Source organism: Podarcis filfolensis, assembly GCF_964270895.1.
Source record: "Podarcis filfolensis genome assembly, chromosome: 1".
Classification (NCBI taxonomy): Eukaryota; Metazoa; Chordata; class Lepidosauria; order Squamata; family Lacertidae; genus Podarcis; species Podarcis filfolensis.
The window spans coordinates 41,062,063-41,086,188 of record NC_139604.1 but is presented as its reverse complement, the minus strand read 5'-3'; the positions used below and the strand labels follow the sequence as shown (position 1 = coordinate 41,086,188).

General features: G+C 40.4%; 1 protein-coding gene and 1 long non-coding RNA gene across 7 annotated transcripts in view; one reads left to right on the top strand and one right to left on the bottom strand.

The window, feature by feature from the left end:
- NCKAP5 (NCK associated protein 5) overlaps positions 1-24,126 on the bottom strand; it is a 605,696-nt gene that overhangs the window by 483,605 nt on the left and 97,965 nt on the right. The window contains exon 1 of one of the 6 annotated variants that reach the window (XM_083581667.1): positions 6,174-6,288. The exons of the other annotated variants lie outside the window; for them this stretch is intronic. The gene's annotated coding sequence lies outside the window, so the exon portion shown is untranslated. Of the gene's footprint in view, positions 1-6,173; positions 6,289-24,126 lie in introns of those variants that run through there. 6 annotated transcript variants of the gene reach the window in all.
- Positions 6,451-24,002, top strand: LOC310748049. The gene is made up of 3 exons (XR_014541071.1): positions 6,451-6,806; positions 9,110-9,264; positions 23,945-24,002. It is a non-coding gene; the product is annotated as an uncharacterized lncRNA (long non-coding RNA).

The window sequence follows — 24,126 nt, the reverse complement described above, 5'->3', positions numbered from 1 at the left end:
GTTGAGCGCCACATTTCGGAAATTCCCCCCAGATGTCAAATCTGCCTTTGAAATCTCGGTAATGTCCGAAGAACATCTGGATGTATGGCAGCCCTAGATTAATAAAATCTACAGAACAGCTGATAGAAAGCTATTTTAAAATTAATAATTCTAAAACTTAATCAGGCTATAATATGTTTTCAGCTTAGTAAAAGGTGCTAGTCTCTTTTTAGGTAGAATCATGTTAATTCTTAGGGAAGTCAGTGCTCCATAAATGCAAAAGAACATAGATGCATAATACTTGTGCTCCCACAGGAATCCTCCCTCGATAGCACATCTATGGATACCAACTCTCAATCTGCATTGTGGGCAACACTCACTTCTGCTTTCTTCTTCTCTCTAAGAGCACATGCAATTGGTTTATTAAGGATTTGAATCAACATTATTCTAGAAATGCCAGAAACAGCTTTCTTGTTTTCTAAGTATTTGATGACACTCTAATAGAATGGCAATACAGTATTCAGAAGTTTGTCCATGGCTTACAAACCATGGTTTGTAAAGTTGTGGGTAAGTGCTGTGATTGTGTGTTCTTCCTTGGCTCAACTCTTCTGCCATCACAAACTGGATTCCGTACAGAAATCCTGGCTTATATTGAGCCACAATCCCACCTTTTGGCTTATCAATTAACAAACAAGCAGGATTATTTTCTGAATCTGTTTTATAACCTTGGTTTGTTAACCTGTATTAAGCCAAATATTAGTTTGGACAGAACAGAGAGCTGTGATTTAATGAACCATAAACTATGATTTATGAAGCCATGGATCAATGTGCTGAATGTTCTGTTTTATTAAATAGAAACTCAACACATGATAATTATTAATGAATCTTGCATGCAGAGAAGTTGTGCATCACTTGCTACATTCTGTTGTTTTATTGTTCTCCCTGCTAGCTGTATGGTACAAAGGCTCTTTCTCAGATCACTCTGAGTATTAGACACTGCAACAGGAATAAACATATCAAGCTATGTGCTGCATGAGACTTTCCTTCACTATCAATTATTAACACTTGCTAATATCATAAAGCAATGCAACTAATATTTTAATAAGTCATAATTTATACATGATTCCACGTTCCTGAAAACATATAGAGCACTCAAGCAGTGCTTCAGCAGTGTGGTAATGCAGGAAATTGGATACCTCATACTTCTGGTAATTGGAATTTTAGCCTTTAACCCCAAGAATGGCATTTCAGATTCAGTCCAGGTTGGCAGTGGGTGAAAGTCATTACTATGAGATGGCTGCTCAGTGACCTATATGAAATACTAAAAGTTGGTGGTGAACAGGTGTCTGCATAATTAAAATGCTGTGCATATCACTGTTGTTAAGCCAGGATTTCATTCTTAACTCCTGTTCTTCTACCTTGGATTTTGATGTCATTTTGAAGCATCAAGATCTGGGGTTTTAAAAGGCTGATTTCTGAAACCACCTACACAAGACTTTATGTTCTATAAACTGAAAGTTACACTTAACTCTGTTGATATATAAGGTGTGTACAGAACACTTACATACAGTCAGGAAGTTTTACAAAATAAATACAGTGATAAATGGAACAATTGAAGTGTGTGAGTTTATCAGTACAGTGGTACCTCGGGTTACAGATGCTTCAGGTTACAGACGCTTCAGGTTACAGACTCCGCTAACCCAGAAATAGCACCTCAGGTTAAGAACTTTGCTTCAGGATAAGAATAGAAATCGCACGGTGGCTGCGGGAGGCCCCATTAGCTAAAGTGGTACCTCATGTTAAGAACAGTTTCAGGTTAAGAATGGACCTCCGGAACAAATTAAGTTCTTAACTCGAGGTACCACTGTATTGCTGTTATGGCAAAAGCATTTCACTGGCAAACCTAATCTAGCATTGTCTGTGGGATCCTGTAGAATTACAAACTTCTAGAATTCATGGTTAAAGAGAAAGGATTAAATACAAATTAAAAAATGTAAATAAAAAATATAACCATTTTTTCATTCCTCAATAGTGAATTGGAGGAACCAAGTGGACTTGCAGAGACCCCACTGAATCAGGCAGTGTACAAAGTGTCTCAGAGTGAAGTGGGTTGTTTTCCAAAGCACTGAACTGAGGTCTGAGCTAAATCTTGTTGTTGGTGAACATTTCTACTGTATACAGTGGTATCTTGGTTTAAGAACAGCTCTGTTTACGAACTATTCAGTATATGAACTCCGCAAAACCGGAAGTAGTGTCCCAGTTTGTGAACTTTACCTCAGTCTACGAACAGAAGCCGAATGGTGGAAGGGCACCAGTGACAGGAGGCCTCATTAGGGAAAGCGTACCTCAGTTTAAGAACGGCTTTGGTTTAAGAACGGACTTCCGGAACAGATTAAGTTCGTAAACCGAGGTGCCACTGTATGTCCCATCACTAGCTACTGAGCATCAGAGGCTAACAATGTGATACATGGGGGGGGGGCGGGCGGGGAGGAATCCAAGCTGGCAATTTATGTGTGTGTTTTTTCTCTGCATGGCTTAATACAAAAACTATGCTAAAAATGTAAATAAATATAACATAAATTGCAAGACTGTACAACAAGCCCTGATAACAAATTGAAGGCATGTCTCCATTGTCCATGCAGCCTTACAGGAATGGTATTGTCAGGTGAGAGACGGGAAAACAAATTATGCAGAAACCCATTTCAGCAAAGTATAAGGACAATTACAACATCTGTTAATCCTTTGTGCCAGTTATAATTAGGTGCTGTGGAGGAGGAACCCTTTGGCTTACTCCTTTAACATCTGTTTAAAGGACAAGCAACTGAGAGGGTAATGAATGACCCTTTACGTTCAATCAGAAAAACGTGAACATAGCATACACATTCAGAAAAGCCAGGTTTTAGGTAAGAAAGAAATCAATAGTGGATTTTTGGGTTGAACTGTTTACTGTAAAGATGGTTTGCTGATCTAAAATGTCCACTTTCTCATTTTATCAGTGTATTCTGAACACATCATTTTCTAATCTGTCTACCTAGCTATCCTTTTATCTTATGGATGATGGATGACTGAAACTGTTACTTATGTCTGAAAAATTCCTCAGCCTACTTTTAAGAGCTGAGATTAAACAAAAAAGCATCAGTCTACTACTTCACTGCCATTGAAATAAAAAATTTGAGCGGACAATAGTGCTTAATAGTCTAATTTGATATAAAATGTCAAAATTACCAAAAAAACACCTTCAAAAATATTGTCCTTTAAAGTCCTCATAAAAACTGCAGCTCACTAAAAGGGTCCATTCTGATATTATTCAGTTTAACATGGCCCTCTACTGGCAAAACTCACCCCCAAATCTTACCAGTATCAGACATTGCTCATTTATGTAAGAAGTATAATTTTAATTAAGGATATGTACTACAGCTAAGTTATTTCACTGTGTATACATTAGAAGACCCATTCTAGAACTTTACCCATGGGGGTAAATAGTGTAAAAGTTTAATAATTACTTCCATTTCATTTTGCAAATGCACCTTTGAAGTCATTTCAGGAGTGGGGGGGGGGGAGTGTTGAAGGTTATACTATTCTATGAAGCAACTCATGAATGGCTAAACTACAATTCCTTGCTACTAACACACCACATAATTTAAATAACACCACTGCCTTCAGAGCTGCTTCATACTTTCCACAGCAATCATGTTTGCTACAACTACACCAGTGCTACACAGCTATTTCCTGCAGGAAGCAAGTCACATGTAGAGGGAAATGTGTGCCCCAAAGTCTTTTGAACACTTGGAAATATAGGTGAGCTCCAGCTCCACCATATGCATTCCCTGACTGCATAGAAATGTGTTCATTTCTATAGTTTATTGAGCTACGATCATTACATCCAAACAATACAAATGTGTTTGCTATGGGGAATAATGGTTAAAACACCAGTACAGAAGAAACAATAATGCCAATGTGCAAACCACTGTGACAAATGAACTTGTGTCTATTTATAGCAGGAAACTGCTCAAACAGCCAGTGCAAGGCTGACAGCAGACGCATCGTATGTGGCTAGAAGGAAGGCATGACATGGAGATGTTCCATATGCACCTGCACATTGAGCAATGTTGTAGGAGGAGTCAGTATATATAAGCCAGAGTAGTCAAACTTGTGGCCTAGTTAGCACTTTCCCAGCTTTCAGAAACAGGTGGTAGGGCTCTAGGACCTTTCCTCATGCCTCCTTCACAAAACCCAACACCCTGCTTATCTGGCTTGGGAAGGCAGTGCAAGGGCTGGGGTGGTGTCAAATTTTGGCCTCCACAGCCTGCCTAACAAGGCATGGGTTTTGTGTTGAATAACTCTTGCAGCCCACTTCGTATGAAAAGTTGAGCCATGCTAATATAAGCCCTTGTGCTGCCTCCTTCAGCCCCTTTTGCTGCACAGCACTGATCTGATTCACTATACTGCCTACTCTATGCTGTATGCATTTGGGAAGGTTGAGACTAGGCAGTGTGTATTGTTAAATAGAGTAATCTGCTCACAGTTGGCAGATAGGTGCAAGGATAGAATTGTGGTGAGGTGAAGAGGTGAGTACCTGGTGGCCCCTTTCTGGGTGCTGGACATTTCTAGAGGCGAGCCACTCTGAGCCATGAGACCTGTGTGTTGGATATGGAGTGCCTATTAAGCACCCTGATTTCACCCACTCAGAGTTCTGTGAGCCCAGGGGAGGGGTAAGAAAGCCTTCCTACACACCTTAAAGGCAGAGGGGCTATGATGTTGCCAGGCATCCTGTCCTGGGCAGGATAGCTCACGCAAGGCAACATGCAACTGATTTTCTCCACCCCCCTTATTTCCCTCTGCTGAGATCTGTAACAATAAATGTAGCCCTCATTCAATTCATATTTTCATGTCTCACCTCTTTATTACACACTCTAGCTTAAAAGGCTTTCAGGGGCATCCCAGTCAGACCTCACACATGATACTGTCAGTTCTCCAAAAGGTATGATTTACTATTAATTTCCTAGAAAAACACAATTCGCTGTTCAAAGTTTTTCTGCATCTCTCCTATGGCAGTCAATCCTCACACTGCCACATCTACAATTTATGGCTTTGTTTTTGCTTTAAAAGGCAGCAAATATCATTTGCCCATGTTCCTTTATGTAGTTATTAACTCTCCTTATTTTGTCTGTGCAAAAAAGAAAAGAAAAGAAAAGGGAAGCACAGACACTGCTGAATTTAACAATTTAGATAAGGCTAAACCCTTGTAATCAATTAGCACTGTCAAAGAAAACAATTTGTGACGCTGATTTCCAGCTGCAAAGATCTATTGTGTGTGCACACCATCCCAGTCTCATCTGGTTCTGTGAAAACAAACAGGAGACTTTAGTAGAAAGCCCATCAAAACGTGGGGCTCAACAGAAACATTTGTTCTCCAAATGCTTCCTTGCAAATGCCCATCTTTCAGCACATAATGTTTACCCACTGTTTTATTATCAAGCTGCTTTGCCATAGAATTCACATTTTTCACAGCTCACAGGCAATTTCCGCAACAATGTACGGCACCTTCTGCCACAGCATACACCATATTGGAGCAGAACACCTTAGCATCAGTCCAAATAAATAATCTCTCATATATATTCTCATATATATTCATATATATATATATATATATATATATATATATATATATATATAATCACAAGCCTTCTCACTTCTCAATGCACATTGATTAATTTTATGTCACTAGCAGAAAATAATTGGGGATTCTGAAGACTACATGAAACACATCATTAAACAAGGCATGAGCCATTGTTAAACAAAGCTATGGGTAATTTTCTCTTTTTATTTTGCATAGTATTTCGCTGCATGGACTGAAATATGCTGCTTCATGCTCGAAACCATGTTAACATTGGCTTTTATTGTATGATTTTGCATTTCTAGTCTACATAGGATGAGCAATCCAAGCCCCTTAATCCGCCGTGCTGGAAGAGGCTGAAGTGAGACTGGCATACTTGCACCCAGGTCCTCCTGGCTGTACCAGGCTCAGCTGGCAGGTAGGCTCCACTGTCACAGAGGTCTTCACTCTGCTCACCAGTGCCAGTGGTATCCCCACCAATGGTATCCAGGGTAAACCCCTGAAACAGGGTGTTTTGAGGAAAGAGACAGAGCTAAGTTGGCCAAAGGTTTGTTGGATCTTAAGCTAGCTGACCTACCAGCAGGTTGTAGCAAGGAGCCCAGTCTAGACCTCTTTGCTGAGTCAGCCTGGAGCTGGTGCAGCAAACTTTTCCTGTCTACCTCCAGATGTTACATTAAAACCACAGCTGGGTTAAACTGGGAACTTCTCCTTGACAGCATCAATGGGCAGTAAAGTCTGGGTGGAGTCATAATGGGCAGCTGGAAAACAATGATGACTTTCACTAAGCATCACAGATGAGTTGGCTGGGCCTAGGTTAAGGAAACTTCAGCTTTACTGAGGCTTGAGGGTACACCACACCCATACCTGTACACCACCTAACTCTCCTTAAATATAGCCTCCAAACCCAGTATTCTTTAGGGATATAAGATGGGTAATGGAATGGAAAATATGTGAACAAATTGTTCCAAATGGATGTTACTATTTTGAAAATAGAACAGAGAAGCTGAAGGCATTCTCAAACATAATAATTTGATATTTATTTAATTTTTTATTTCTAAGGGAGGGTTGTGGAGAAAGTATTTGAAGACCATATGAGGCATGCATGAAAATCCTGACCATCCAGACCACCTCTTCTGATATCTGTCAGCAACAGCTATTGCATCACAGTTGCTATGAGAGTGAACAGCATGAGAAGGAACCAGAAGGCAATGTAGGTTTATTGACTATAGAAGTTTCATGACAGCCAGACTCTAATGGTGGCTTTACAGATGAACAGTACAAACCTGTGCATGTTTATTTAGAATGTGTTCAGTAAGACTTCATTCCACGTAAGTGTGCATAGGACTGGATCCTAAGAACATAATTATTTGATTTATTGAGGAGTAAGCCTTACTGAATGCATTGGGAATTACCATATTTTTCGCTCTATAAGACGCACCAGACCACAAGACGCACCTAGTTTTTGGAGGAGGAAAACAAGAAAAAAAATATTCTGAATCCCAGAAGCCAGAACAGCAAGAGGGATCGCTGCACAGCGAAAGCAACGATCCCTCTTGCTGTTCTGGCTTCTGGGATAGCTGCGCAGCCTGCATTCGCTCCATAAGACGCACACACATTTCCCCTTACTTTTTAGGAGGGAAAAAGTGAGTTATAGAGCAAAAAATACGGTAATTGCATGCCAGACTGCATAGGATTCTCCTGTAAGACTTGCCCTGTAGGAGAGCAAGGAATGGCAGATTCACACTGTCCCTTTTATTACATGATAAATAGTTTATGCACCTTTGTTTGTATATTCGTTGATGAATGTAGGCCAAGCATTCTTAAATTCTAAGCAAGGATGGGGAACCTGTGGCCCTCCAGATGTTGTTGGAGCTGGCTGGGGCTCACGAGAGTTGGAGTCCAACAACATATGGGAGGGCCACAGGTTGCTCTTCTCTGAAATAGAGTTACAAACCCATGTTTCCTTCTGCTGCCAGAGACTACTGTGATTAATGATTCCATGGTTGTGCTCCATCCCATTCTGTTCTCAGTAAAAACCAGCCAATTCCAAAACTGTCACTCTTAGCATAAAGGACTTCTACTAAAACAGCTTCAAGCTGTTAAACATTTTGCAGCGTCTGAACTTTCAAATTTCTAACTTTTCAAAACCTGTACTATGGATCAAGATAGATCCAGTTAGTCTGTTATGTCGAAGCCGGCAATACAATTTTGAAATGCTAATTCTAACATAATCTGAGCATTAACACAGAAGCCACAAGGGGTGAGTGGGAATTTTCAAGTTCTTCGTTTAGCTGATGACAAAATATCTACAATGATATTAGACTTAAAACTGTAAGCGGATGGAACTTGAAAAAGGGGCAGCTTAATATCATCATAAAAATGCAAACAAAAAAGTTAGAATTGAATTCTCGCTCATCTCCAAACATTCCCATTTTATGAGCAAATGCATAAAGCATATTGAAAAAGCCTTGCTGTAATCCCGCCTAACAGCAGCACACTTGCTCCTATTATAATTAAAAGCAAACCTTGGTAGTGAAGCTGAAACATAATAAATACAGCAACATTTAAAGAAAGAAAGCTGTGCTAATCTGATAGAATTCTAGAACAGGGAAATAACAGCAGTAAGAACAGCCAACCTTACTTGTTGTTCAGTTAAAACATGCTCCCGTACTAGAGAAATCCAAACCATACGAAAGTTTTCAGCAGTCCAGAAATTGCTCGAGTGGATGCTGTGTTTATTTACCAAGCCTTAAAAATCTGTGGTGAGGAGCAGTACTGAGTTAGCTCTCAAGTTCATCAAGAGCACCGCTGAAAGTCCTACTGTAACTACAGTACAGGCATGAAGTTTGCTGCCAGTTAGCTTTTCTGCTGCTCTGTGCTTGTAAATACAAGCTCTGTGGACAAAGTCCCAAATGACATCACAAGCAGCTGCTTATTGTTGAGTCTTTATTAACTGGCTGTCAAAAAAAGAAAAGAGGAACTGAGAGGGGTGGGGAGGCACCACTGTCTACCCCGAAGCACAATCTGAGAGCTTAGTCGGTATTTCACTTATACATATGTAAATACTTGTGATTATCTAAACTATGCTTTCCTTAGGATCATGAAGCCAAGTTTCCATAAGAATCATATCCTTTGCCAGTCTGAAAAATGAAAGGAATAAAAAGGACATGAGGTCTAGTGAGAAAAACATATATTAAATGCTGCATTTACCATACTTTTTAAAAGCTGCATACTTCTAGTATGACTTTTTATATATAAATGTTATATAGATGCACACACAAAACCAGCACAGATGCTAGGAATGGTTTGAAGTTTAATAGAGTCTGCTAAGTCTTAGAGTGTAAGAAAAACTTTGCAAAAATTTTAATAGGTTCATCAAACATGCTTAAGTGTTTTGTAGGACTAATATCTTATATCTAACTTGATAAATAAATAAATAACCACCAGTAAAATAAGTTCATGCCTATTTTTTTAAATGTGATTATAGAAAGTCTCTTTCTGTGTCTCTCTCAGATTTAAATCTCAAAAATTTGAGACTGTAGTCCTAATAATATTTATACGCCCATGTAAGTCTTAATGAAATCAGTGAGGCTTTCTTCTGAATAAAAAGGTTGAGGATCAGGCTGTAACTGACAAAGAGAGCCATTCAGCTTGTGGTGGGTGAGCTGGTAAGACAAGAAATTACTGACCTTTCACTCCTGAGATTGGGACCTGAGACTAGTCTTTATGTGTGAAACAAGAATAACAGCTTCTAGTCTTCAAGGAAACTGCATTGCTCGGAGGAGGGAAATTAGCATCTCCCTAAGTGTGTGTTCCACTTCCTTGTCCCCATGAGTGTCACCTCAAAGAAAGGCCTTGAGCTGAAGTTACAAAACATCTGCACTTATTTCCCAAAAGTTAAATTTTTCAAGTGATGACCTGGATCACTGAAAGGGCAAGGTGAAGGAAGTGCTACTGTGTATACTAATAGCTATTCTCTATTGATGACACAAACATGGGAGGACTCCAGCATTGAGAAATACCAACCATGTATTTCTTTTTATTAAAAAAATGCAGTTATCAGACTCAACAGAATTAAGGAGGACTTAAACTCTGAAATGTTTCAGACATCAGCTTTTCTCTAGTTTACAGATCCTCCTTTGTTAGGAGCACTTAGCCTCCGTTCAAACCGTGCTGGCCATGCACAGGGGGTTGGATTAGATGACCCTCAGGGTCCCCTCCAAACTCTACAATTAGATGATTCTATAAAATCAGACCTGCAAGAGAAGGAATGAAAGGAATGCTTCAGCTTGTCACTCCTTCATGGTCCAACACAACACAGGTTGTTGCAGCAGCCATGTTACCTCTGGACTTTTATGATCTATGGACATATACATGTCACTGGGTCTGCCTCAGTTTCTGATCACATTAAAAATTTTCATCCTCCAAAAGTCATAAAAAATGGTACTAGCCCATCACACTGTGTCCCAGTGATAGTATTGTCCTACACATGCCTACCTAGATTTAAGTCCATCCTACATATTTAAATAAACAAGGTTGCCACCCTAAATAAGACCTACTGAACCGCTTCTGAACAGATATGGCTAGGATTGCATTGTTAGCAGTGTGCTCCTTATTTTCTAGAATCATCACTGTTTCTCTGCAATTGTGCTAGTATTGTATATCTGTCCTTGTATGCCTCAAACTTAAGTTCCCTTGGTGTGTGACTGAGCAGTCCTGCCTTGGTTCTTAATGATGTCCATTCAACACTTTCTAAAAGAAATGTGCCATAAAAGTGGTAAGTTATCTTATAGGTATAAATAGATTTCCAGTTATACCACTACTTTAGCTTCCAATCCAGTAGTCAGAGCCAAGTGCTTCACTGAACTGAAAGATTATTGCTCTATAGACTCCTTTGCTTGGAAAGGAAGAATTTTGGTTGTTCTAATAACAATGTCTGACCTATCACAGAACTTCATTTCTATCGATGTAATGCTTTGCTGTCAAAGCTGTGTCCAAAGAGAATATCAGTGGGTTTTATCCAACATTAATCATAATCAAAGACCCACACAGAGCACATTATAGTAATCCAACCTTGAGGTCACTAATACATGAGTCACAGTGGCCATGCTATGGTTCACCAAATGTATCTGGAAGGTAGCCCACTGAATACAGTAGTCCCTACTAATTCATGACTGCATTAGCATGTCACCTTTTTGCAAGGTGGGTATCATGGGGCCCGTGAAGAACATTAATGTCTTTGTGTGATTTCACAAACTCGTCACACTTTCTCCGAAATCAAAATCTGGAGAAACAGCCATGTTGCTAAGATTGAGTTATCACCATGTTTGGGAGCAGTTGCAATCCTAATGCCATGGAATGCAGTGTTTAAATTTAATTTGACCGCAGTATAATTGATCCAAATGCAGTTTTTCCAATTCTGAATTAGAAATAATACATTAAGTATTTGGGGAGAAGGGGATGAAGCATCACAAAGAAATTAACCCCTTTGCTGTAGTAAAAAAAAGCCACATTGACAAGGAAGTGGTCCATGTTATGGAAATACTTTCACATATGTTTAGAACCAACTAGAACCCCAAATACATAAAGGGGTTAGATTAGACTTTTTGCTGCAATTTTTTTTTATTGAGTCTGAAGTCTGTTAGTTAGGTTCATGGTGCATCTCATTGGATAAAATGCAAAAGCCTAGAAAACACAGGATATATACACTGTATTTTTCACTCTATAAGATGAATCAGACCGTAAGACGCACCTAGTTTTTGGAAGAGGAAAACAAGAAAAAAATATATTCTGAATCCCAGAAGCCAGGACAGCAAGCGGGATCGCTGCGCAGCAATCCCACTGGCTGTCCTGGCTTATGGGATAGCCGCGTGCAGCCTCTCCTGGGCAAGGGGAGACTTCTTCCCCTGCCCGGGGGAGGCTGCGCGTGGCTAAGGCTTCCCCAAGAGTCGCGCTCCCTTTAAAGAGCACACGGAGTGTGTGTGCGGCTCTTGGGGGCTTTTCCCTGAGGAGGGAGAAGGGCACCCCTTCTCCCTCCTCAGGGAAAAGCCCCCAAGAACCGCACACACGCTCCACGCAGCTCTTTAAAGAGAGCACTGAGCAGAGCCTCCCGCCTGCATTCGCTCCATAAGATGCACACACATTTCCCCTTACTTTTTAGGAGGGGAAAAGTGTGTCTTATAGAGCGAAAAATACAGTACATATATATTTTAAAATAATCATTTGCTTTCATAAATTAAGAAAAATGCTTATTCCTCCAAAACAAAAGATGCCAGATGCATATTTTCACATAATAGTTTCACTCATGAAACCATAAAGAACACATTTAAAACACACAACTACATATTTGTTCCTATATTTTCAGTATTGCTCCAATTCAAGAATGTATGAGAAATGAATATGCCACGTTCAGCCCAAAACAAATCACTAACTTTCTGCTCCTACAGGGATATATTTCTTGTGGAATCATATGTTCAAAAATACTGCATGTCTCGGATGGTCTTTCTCTCATCTTTCAAGAGTGGGTCTGTTCTTGTATAACTTTTACTAGAATCATCTGGGAATCATTTGTATTAGAAGTAATAAGAAATTCCATCTTCCAGGACTGCAGCAAAGACATAGACATATTTTACCGTCAACCATAGTCTAAAGCACAGGTAAGGTTGAACTGAATTTTGAAGCCTGGCTCATGTATTTTTAAATGTATTATTAAAATGTGTGTTTTAAATGTATTATTAAAATGTGTGTTGACTAATTTACAATACCAATCTCTACCTCACAGATATTTTAAAAAATTAAGCACTATTTAAAGCTGTTTGTGTGAATCCTCTCTTAGGTTTATGTAATGGCACATTCTGGCACCAAATTTTAGTGAATTGCTTTAAGTGATCAAACGTAATTTAGGAATATTTAAAGCATGTTGCGCATTAGCACTGGTAAATATTTTACAGCAGTGAATTTAACAAGGTTAGTTACTTGAGAGATTGTTTAACATAACTCAGTAACACAGGCAGTGGCGGAGGAACCCTCTCCGGCACCTGAGACGGCCCAGCCCGTACGGACTGCGCATGTGCAGCATCCCACACGTGCGCACTCTGTACAGAATGCTGCACATGAGTAGTCCGTACGGGATGCCGCTTGTGCGAGAGCAACACTCATACGGACTGCAGGTGCCCTTGGCCACTCTACAGCTGGGGGGAGGCAGGGGCCATCTTGTCACCCTTCCCAGAGTGGCGCCCGGGGCAGGCTGCCCCCTCCGCCCCCCCTTCCTATGCCACTAAACACAGGGCTACAGCCACAGTTTCCCTTCTCTGGATAGAAAGACTTCTTTTAATCAGATGAGAATGTTGATCCAGCAGAGGGAGCCTGCTGATTGACAGCAGAAGGAGAGCAACTTTTACTGATTCCCCAACCCTCCAGAACAATGGTAGTGGTACTGCTGGGGTGCTGGACAGGAAGGAGCGTCCTCAGGCATGTTCATCCTTGGGTGAACCTCTGGTACCTTGGGTTAAAAACTTAATTCGTTTGTGAGGTCCGTTCTTAACCTGAAACTGTTCTTAACCTGAGGTACCACTTTAGCTAATGGGGTCTCCCGTTGCCGTGCAATTTCTGTTCTCATCCTGAAGCAAAGTTCTTAACCCGAGGTATTATTCTGGGTTAGCGGAGTCTGTAACCTGAAGTGTCTGTAACCCGAGGTACCAGTGTACTGTTACAATGACCACCTAGGCTGGCCCACACACTTAGGAGAGTCATGCTCTGGAGTAAAGGTTTGAGGTTGGTCACCCTGGCAAAACTGCCACTTTCTAAGGCCCTAAACCCTCTAGACCTGAGGATTCATGCAATACTGGCTTGTGTTGTGAACATAAGTATAAGCAGAAAGGAAGCAAGAAATTGCCAAAGGTTAACAACAAAACTGAAAAAAGAAAGGGCTGGTGTGGGATAGATAAGACAAAGATATATCCAGGCTGTTCCAGAGTTTAAGCATTTAGTCCACAAATCAAAATAAAAGCACAAATGCTTAGGCTTCCAGCTATGCATATGAATAAGTAAGCATTTACTTCTCTGGGGTGCTTCTACCAACCATACCTTCCTCCATATCCACAACAAGTGGTGGCAAAACCAAATTAAGTCTAAACATGGCAGATAGTAGGAACAGACATTCCTATTCTCTCATATGAGAACATAACCTTGAGAAGTCTGGTAAATATTATTTTCAGTACTACTAATAGACCAAACAGGACAAACCAGTAATGCATGTGAAAAGGAAGTTAATGTTGTCATCTTTCTAGAAACCCAGTAGCCTATAGATGATTAGGTTTCAAACTTTTTAAGGGTATAGGGCTTTCAATAAACTAGAAATTCCTATTGCTAAATTGTTTCCCCTACCCCTCCACCTTCTCAAGGAAATCAAAAAGCAGTACCTATATTTGCAAATGGAAGAGACAAAATTGATGGTGGGCACAGCTTTCTAAACCCAGGAGAAACTTTTGCTAGAAATGATGGTCTGAGTATATTAAGAAACATTTCCTGTCAAATATTATGGGATTTTTAGTTGCTGGGGGAGTGTCTGCTTCCCAATTCAGTTCAGGAGGAAGACAAAACTACAACCCCCATGATTCTCACCAGGAAATGATATCCCCGAGTCTTTTCTGGCTAAACTGGTGTGTTGTGTGTGTCTGTCTGTGAGTATATTCTGGGACATGTCACTGTTGCTGTAATAATATTGCATTAATGGTGGATTTATGTTGGACTGCCCACACATCATTCCATTTCATCCAGAGGAGTGCTGTTTAGTTGTTGCCTGTGTTACAGAGGCCCAACTGACCTTAACCAGAATTTGAGCATTTACATAGTATTGCCAGACCCATGTAGTGGAACACTCTTCCAGCAGAGATTCACCAGACATGCTTGCTTTTGACTTTCAGGTATCACTTGAATACTTTTTTTGTTTGTTCCAAGAGGCCTTTGCAGCTTTTAAAATTTCGATTGGCCAGTCACCTTAATTATCTGTATTCCTAATTTTTTAAAAAGATTGTGTTTTATGTTTTAACAGCGTATACCACCTTAGTATCTCATGATGTGGCAGTGCAGAAATCCTTCTATAAATAAATCCTGGCTCTTCCCATTGGATGAAGAACTCTAGTTCTGCCAAAGGCTTCAATTTTTAGATAAGATTGCATAAGGCAAGTTACAGGCTTCAGAAATCAGCAGGTACATGAGAGCTGAAATGCAGATCCAAGCATGAACTAAAACCTTCATCCAACCTGAACATGCCACCTGCTGCTTGCTTTGAAGAGCAGAGCCACCACAGCTATATGCATGGCAAGCAGCTACAGTCTCAACACTGGGCAAACAAACAGGCACTCCTTTGAGTAAATTGGGTCCATGATGCTTGTTAGTCCCAGCACTGGTGTCTCCATTGAGACAGAGATGGAATTAGGACCAGCTCAGCATCAGAGTTGTTTTCAGTTGGGGAGGCTCCTCACTGACAGGGGAATGTGTCAAAGGCAACTCCAGATCCTGTTTGCACACGAGATCCAAGCCACCAACTATATTACTTGTGACACATGCAAAAAAAAAAGTGTTCTTTTCCCAAAAGAAATTATCTCAGTATCTTTGTCCATCACAAATAAACTTTACAGCGCTTCTGCTATGGAAAGAGACAACAATCAGAACAGCTTATAGAAAATGAGGAATTTATTTTATTCTGACAGCTTTATCTCTGGTACCCTTCTGCATATACAGAACAGATGAGGTGATATGCAGCAGGCTGTGAGAGATCTGGCAACGTGCATCACATCAGTAAACAATAAGGAAAGGGGCAGGATTTTGCCTAGATTTAACCAAGGAAATAGAGATGGTGACATTTTCTACCTCTGCCCTTTTCCTTTTGGAAGAAGAGTTCTCTTATTTTCCAAGTCTCATGATTCCTTTGACTTTTTTTTTAAAAATTTAAAAGCAAAATCCTAATCAGTCACCCCTATTTATGATAGAATTCTATTTCTTCTCTACTTTACTGTCGGCAATTTTATCCTAAAACCCATTGGTCTTAATAAGCACTTTAGACGTGTCCAGTGAAGCCTGCTACATTTCGCACAAATTACCAAACCATATTCAGGGTATCAAAGCCTATAGTAGGTCCAACAAAAATGGGAAGACCTCAAAACATAACTGGAAACAAACAAACAAAAAAGTGGCAGAGAAGAAAAAGTCTTGTTGATCCAATGTGTTTCAGACCATTCTGGTTCTTCAGGGAAATTCAGGGACCAATGGGGTCTAAAATGTGTTGGAACAACCAGGGACATAGTGTTTGGGGGAATAGGGTGGTGTAGCCCCAGGAGCACAATTTTTAGGGGGCATGAGCCAAGAGTCTCCATAAAAGTCTCCTGCCCTGTCTGCCCCTGGTGGTCTTTGGGCCCCAGAGCCCAGCCTGGCCTTGCCGTCGTATCCCCAGCCTCCTTGTTGAATGGCCACCTGGTCAGCATGGGGAGGGGAGGCGGGATCTGCCTGCCAAGGCATGCATCGGCCAGATGGGCTCCTCCCTGCACAAGCAGGCAGATGTGCAGCGCAGCCATGCTTGGTCAGGGGTGAGCTGGCACACAGGTTCCATGAACCATCCACGTCCAATGCATGCACGCCCAGTTCTAGAAATTATGCTGGAATTTAGACCCATAATATTTAGGCAGGATCTGACTGAAGCGGATTCTAAAACTATCCTTAATTAAAACTCTTAGCTTTATTATCGCTACCACATAGAGACCTGGGCAGTAGTAGTATCTAAGCCAGGCACAGGCAAACTCGGCCCTCCAGATGTTTTGAGACTGCAACTCCCATCATCCCTGACCACTGGTCCCGTTAGCTAGGGATGATGGGAGTTGTAGTCCCAAAACATCTGGAGGGCCGAGTTTGGCTATGCCTGATCTAAGCATGTGTTAAATTGCTGTTCTACAACTTCCAGCTCAGAAATCTTCATCACATAGGGAAAGTACACCTGGGTCTATGTTAAGTAGATAATTGGTGCAGTGGCTTAGATAAAGGTAGCATAGAATAAGAGACAACATCTTCTATTACATTTTTGCAAAGGCACAAGATTTCTTTTTTGCCCATGGGTAGAGAAAAGAAGATGCATCTTTTTATGTTCTTTTGTCCAGATTGTTTTCTCTTCTGGAGCCTGTGAACATTTCTCCCTGAACTTTACAAAGGAGAAACCCTTTGTAGACTGATATAAATAAAATTCATAGCACAGAGTACTACTTATCTACCAAATGCCTTTGCAACTTTTCTTGAAAATCTGAGCTCAGAGGTACAGTTTCAAACCATGTGATAAAGACTTCAGTGAGATTAGAAGCATCAAAAGAAACCTTCAATTCAAAACAAGCAGCAAAGTCTTTGTTATATTAGTCACAATATATTTTTTTCTAAATTAGCAGGACTCTCGCTCTCAGCTGTTCAAGCTATTCTTTTCCCCTACATATTAGGTGAGCTTAAAGGGGTCAGTTTACCACCTAAGCTTGCCTAAGATATATTTAAAGTGAGGGTGTGGGTGGGATGTGAGGAGAGTTGATGCACGAAAGGGGAGCTTTTCAGATTCTGGGAACAGAGCGCAAAATGTTGCAGCTGGCTGTAGGTGTGGATCGCTCAGCAGAGTTTAAAGGCAAACCCTTACATCTATTCATGTTAACTTGCATAAAGTAGTGTATTTTAAGAGCTTGGTGTGGGGGTGGGCGGATGTGGGTGTAATGCGTGATAATATTGTTAACAATATATGGAACAATCACATACAACCTGAAAGAGTAGGTGGGGGCAGGGAGCAAAGAGGAGAAAAGGATGATATCAACCCTGTCTTTCTTAAACCGTTTTGCTGCAATAATATTAGAGGCTTTTCCTTCCATTATTCAAACCTAGTAATATATCAATATATTCCATTCAAAGAACAATGTAATGATTCACTATTAGTCATTATGACTAAATGGAACTTCCATGGTCAAAGACAATATACCTATATAAACACCAGCTGCTGGTGGGGGGTGGGGAGAATTGGGAGGGCTGTAGCCTTCATACTGTATTTTTGGATCTAGCTGTGCATTCTTTGAAACAGAATGCTGCACTAGTTGGACTCTTCATCTTCCTGTGATCACTCTAACATAATATATTTGATCATTTGCCAATATTTGTTATTCTCTGACACATTCTTCTGATGTACACTCCCTGCTTGTAGTCTCCTCTGAAAGCTATCATTAAGAGACAGGGAGACCTGCTTCCATTTCCTCATTTCTGTGTGTAATCCCTCTGGCTAAGCTCAATTTTGAAATGCTGTGTACTTACTCTGCAAGCCTCAGGTCAATTTCATCAACTCTCAGAAAACATAATTTGGGACTATTGGTTTGCTCATCCTCTTGTGTCTCATCTTCTGCAGTGGAAGACTCAGTATATCTGGAGATAATGTACTCATTTCACATTGAAGATCATATATTAAAACAGTTCCTAGCCCAGTATTAGGTCCCCTATAAATCTAGACCAACCTTCTTGCCCAAAACTGAATCTTACACATATGAATACTGTAAAGCTCCTGCTTCTGTAGCTTTAGCCTCAGTGACAAAACAGTGCACAAGAAGAAGAAATAAATTACCTCGCAGCAAACAAGAGTCAACAAGTTTCCTCATGCTGAAATTTCTTTAATGATTCAAAAAATAGGCTAAACAAACAATGCAGATGTCTATTAAGCAAGTTGTCAAATCCATTTATTAGCTAGGAAGGCAAAAAACCAAAACAACAAATACGAACATAAAAGCAGACAATTCTCATTTGGGGAGGAAATCCTTCTTATTTCTTCCTAAATAAAGCAAATCAGGCTATGGACTTCAGCATGGTTTATCTTCTAAACCACTCCTGAAAGAAATGCATGTGGCCTTCTCTATTACAAGGCAACTCCACTTAACATCCAAACCATGGTTTAGCTAGCTTTCCAGTGAGTGCACTGGAAATGTTGCATCCAATTTCTTGCACATGACCAGGGAAACCCCTAAAATTATTGGATCCACAATCCAAGGAGCTCCCTTAGAAACCACTGTGGTCTGCTCCTGAATGTACACTACAGACCTTTTGACTGGCCTTTTCTTTATCTAAGAAGCAGCCCTATCTTTTCCACGCCACTTTTACAAATTGATTCGAAAAATTCCTGAAATTTTAAATGTGATATCCTATATGGGTGCAGTTAGAGATTTTAAAAAGAGAGAGCTGTTTAAATGATTCTTATTTTGGAGACTTGCTTCTCATTATGCTGGAAGTATGAAAAAGTTGTTGTTTGGAAATAAAAACTCTTACTGTATATAGCCAAATTAAGATTTTCTTATATAAGATCTGACTGGATATGGAGTCAAAACCTGCACCCTAATGTTATGATCTCTCCACAGAAAGGTTTATAGTTTTTTCGTAAATGAAAAAAGAGCGAATGCCATGGCCAAAGAGACCTAGGGCAAAACAGAGTGAGAAATAGCATATTGGCAAGTGCTACTAATTTGAGCACTGGCTCAAAAGCTAATGTTATGAAGATTCTAACCATTATGTAGTCTTTTCATTATCTCTTGGACCATGATACATGCAGCAATAATGGTAGGGACAGCCAGTGGAGAGACTCTGCTTCACAATGATATAATTTCAGAGTACCTATGATATGAATTATTAATTCCCAGGATATTTTTGTACTAGAAGTGAATTAGCTGCAGCTAGACACAAGAAAGCTAAGGCTTTTATTTGTATCCTGGGGGTATATCTCATGAATCTAGTTGCCAAGAGATATGGATTTATATATATAAATGGTATCTAGCTATACAAACAAATAAACTTTGTCACGTCTGTTGTGGAACCTGAGGATATATAAATGCCCAAATACTTATTTCTGCTTTAAAGAGATAAAACCAGACTGCCACTCAAAGGGTTTCAAAATAAAAGTACAGCAGCCAGAAAATGTGATGGTAATTAGTTCATTTAATGACCTAATATGAATATAACTGTCTCTTTAAAATGTAGCACTAACTAAGCAAAATATGGAGGGTGTGAGTCACTCGTGCATTAAGCAGGTGCCTCTATTTTAGGTAGCCTAACATAAAAAAATTGTGCATTAGCATAAACTTGACTTACCCTTTGGGTGAATGATGCCTACATACCTTTGCATTCTCAAGGTGGAATTAATTTTTATTTTTTTGCAATGAGAAGCTGTTTTCAAAATGATGTATTTTCAAGATCTTCCTAATTTGGGGGTTGGGGGAGCTTTCTAAATTTAGTCTAAAGCCCTTTTCACTTAGAACAGGGATGGAGAACCTGCGACCTTTCAGATGTTGTTAGACTCCTTTCAGCATCTGTCAACATGGTTCAATGGGCGAGCAGTGATGCAAGCTGTAGTCCAACAACATCTAAAGGACCACAGGCACCCCATCCATCTTTGTCTTAGAATGTTCACATTGCCTATTTAGGCATCCCCATTTGAGCTGTGAGGCTGTTTGGGCCAAGCCATGCCTACCTGTCCTACCTGTGGGTCAGGTAAAGAGATGGATGGGCTGACAGGCAGAGTCACAGGCACCACCAGCCACCTAATTGGTGGCACTTGCAAAGCCCCATGCATAGCACTTTGCAAGTGCCGACAAACAGCTGATTGTTGGTGCTTCCATGCACAAAAACATGTCATTATTCAAAAACAGATCATTGTTACATTGCGTAATTGTGGTAAAATACAGGTAGCCATACGTTTTCATTTTGAAATTGGGTTCAAAACCCAATTTACATCATCAAGGTAATTTGAAAGTACACACTGAGTAGTTAATACTCACTAGGCTGCTGCCATACTAGCCATAAGCAGAAATCTACTACAGAGGACGGATCAGTATTTTTTGCTGGGTGAGATAATGTTTTAACTATGTTTAGAAAGTTTTAAAACTTTAGATTTTTAAAAATGTTTTTCATTACTGTGTCTGCCCCTGTGGGCTCCTTAGGGAAGAAGGGTGGGATATAAATAAACAACAACTCTTACATTCTATTTGTCAATGGTATTGTCTGTCAGCTTTCTCCTTAGTCCAAGTGTTGTCATTTTAGAACTCAACAGGGAGAAGGACAGAGATAAAACTAGAATTAGTTGGCTCTGCCTATCATTCACTTTGGGTCCTCCTACCATCAGTCTCCCAATCTCCCAACCTACCAGGCCTAATGGACACCAGACACCACTGAGAGGCAACCTTCAAACTTGGTGCTTGCCCTGAAATACAGCTATCTAATACTAGACTATTAGAAGACCCCATCTAATTAATTAATTCTTCTAATGAAATAGAAGCATTTCATCTAATAAAATAATTTTGATATGTCAAAAATCCCCTCAAATCCCAAAAGGTACAATATCTAAAATTTATAATTGCATCATTACATTTTAAATACTGGTATGAAGGGGATTTTTAATTAACAAATAAAAAAATGTAAAGAGCACATACACTGAACGATTTGAGACTCATTTGACAAATAATAGATAGCAAGATACACAGTAAAGTCCTCTATCATGATTTATGATTGGTGAGGTGAAAGATTGCCATTTTAAATAATCTAAAGTTCTTGACATGGTAATTATACAAAAAGCAACGTTTCGATTTATTTCAAATGTTGGATGACTCCAATGCTGTATCTGGTTACTAAGAACTGTTTGTATTAAGCTAATTCCTTCTATCTAGCACGTATTACACAGAACACCAAAGAAATATATTAAGGGGGAAATATAGACACCATACACTAGCAATGCTAGATCAAACCCTAAATGTAATTGCATTGCAAGTATATGCATGTGCCATAAGCAGCCTGCAACTTTTCCCTGCCAAAATAAAGGGCCTCTCTATTCTACAATTAGCAAAAACGTTCTCATGCATCCAATATTTCCCTTGAGGCAATAACAACCTTATTTTAGGTGTAGACATCCTTGTTCAGCTTTTATCTGTCAAAAAGGATAAACTTAAAAAGACAACAGCACTTACTTGGATTTGGGGGAGGTGGTGGAAATACATTTTACATAGGCCTAATAAATAGCTGTGGGTACACAATAGAAGCTGACATATCTAGTAATACGAACTGTTATCAGATGAGCCAACCTTTGAATATACAATGCTCTGACAGATGTACTTTCACACACCCAACTGTCAAGGGGTATAAGCAGCTGGAAAGTGATTTTGCACAGTAAGTGGATGATTGAAAAGGAAGTGAAGGGAACTCTGGCTATGATGAAGTGTGTGTGTGTGTGTGTGTGTGTTTTCACGCAAATGCACATGCTGAAATTTTAATATCACAAGGTAGATTAGGTCTCCTTAACACCCTTAAAATAGCTTATCAAATTCACACACAGTGGTTAAGTAATGCAGATGAGACCCAGAGATACACCAGCAGAATAATTTCTGATAGTGGTGCTGTTCTGGGACCTCAAAGACCTACTGGAAGACTTTTCAGAAAAGGGACTTGGCACCAGCATGCATCCTGAAACATGGTCTGTTCTTGGCTTATCCTCATGGCTTGTTTGGAGAGAAAGAATTCACGAGGACTGGTTCACACAAAAGCACTAAGGATTGTTTCCTCCCAAAAACTTTGGTTTGTTTCTTCCCAGCACAGCAAATGGAGGAGACAGACATGATGTGAGCAGCATGCTTGCTCATTCCCAGTAAGCCTTGATTTGTTTAACTCTGCCTTACCGTTAGATGCCATCATTATGCCATTGCCCCTGACAATCATCATTTTCATTCCATGACTGACATTTGTGGGAGTAAAGAAACTCTGAGCACAGTGACATTGTCACTTCTGATTTACTATATGTTCCTATACATTTTTAGTATATGTTACTGTGGAAAGCAACCTCTGCCCTTGGAGATTTACTCAAGACAAAGGCACTGAAATAACAAACCTTGTATTGCTCACCAGTGGCTACCAACCATGAAGGCTGTGTTTTACCTCCACTGTCAGAGGAATCATGCTGGGAACTGCAAGTGGGGAAAATGCTGTTATGCCTGGTTTTGGCATAGAAACTGCTTTGGTCTATCTGTATGATGATCTCTGTCGAGAGAGAGAGAAGGGAAACATGTCCCTATTAATTATCCTCAACCTCTCAGTGGCTTTCAATACCATTGGCCATGGTATCCTTCTGGAGCGACTTTCCGAACTAGAGGTGGGTGGCACCACTTTGCAGTGGTTCCAGTCCTACTTAGATGGTTGTTCCCAAAGGGTGTTGCTTGGGGAGTGCTTTTCAGGCCCATGAAACCTTCAATGTGGGGTTCATCTACATGAAACCGCTGGGTGGGGTTATCCAGAGGTTTGGAGTACGTTGTCAGCAGTATGCTGATGACACACAGCTCTGTTTCTCCTTTGCATCTGCAGGTCAGGCAGTGGAAGCGCTGGACCAGTTTCTTGCCTCAGTAATGGACTGGATGAGAACCAACAAACTGAAACTCAATCCCAATAAGACTGAGGCACTGTTAGTGGGTGGTTCCCTAGACAGATGGGTAGGAGATTGCCTGCTCTTGATGGGGTTACGCTTCCTCTGAAGGAGCAGGTCTGTAGCTTGGGGGTACTCCTGGATCCTTTGCTGTCACTCAAGGCTCAGGTGGCCTGGAGTGCCTTCCATCAGCTTCGGCTGGTGGCCCAGATATGCCCCTATCGGGACAAGGATAGCCTATCTACTGTTGTCTATGCTCTGGTAACCTCAAGGTTAGATTACTGCAATGTGTTATACATAAGGCTGCCTCTGAAGACAGTTCAGAAACTTCAGCTAGTGCAGAATTCAGCTGCCAGGTTGTTCACCAGAGCAAAACAGTATGAGCATATTGCACTGATCCTGGTCCAACTGCACTGGCCACCAATTAGTTTCCAGGCTCAATTCAAAGTGCTGGTTTTGACCTATAAAGCCTTAAATGTCTGAGGATCACAATACCTCACGGACTGCCTCTTTCCATATGGGCCTACCCAGACCCTGAGATCATCTTCTGAGGCCCTTCTTCGTGTGCCTCCTCCTCAAGAGGTCCGGAGGGTGGCAACACGAGAATGGGCCTTCTCTGCAGTGGCTCCCCATCTGTGGAATGCTCTCCCCAGGGAAGTTCGCCTTTATTATACCATGCAAAAATGTTCTTTTTTAACTAGGCCTTTGTTTGATTTGATTAACATCCTATGCCCTTTTAAAATGTGGGGGTTTGGGGGGTGGGGGGTTATTGGGTGGTTGTTGTTTTTATTTTTATTATGCGTTTTGTGGTTTTATATTTTGATTTTTGGGGTACAGGGTGGTTAATAATAATAATAATAATAATAATAATAATAATAATGCTCCTGTCTATCTTTCAGGTTTCCCACAGACATCTGGTCAGCCACTGTGAGAACAGGATGTTGGACTAGATAGGCCATTGGCCTGATCCAGAAAGGCTCATATGTTATTATACACATCCTGGGGCATACCTAATCTAAGGCCTCTCAATTATCTTGTACTGTCAAGAAATAAGTCTGTTTGATTTGTAGTCTTGAATTTT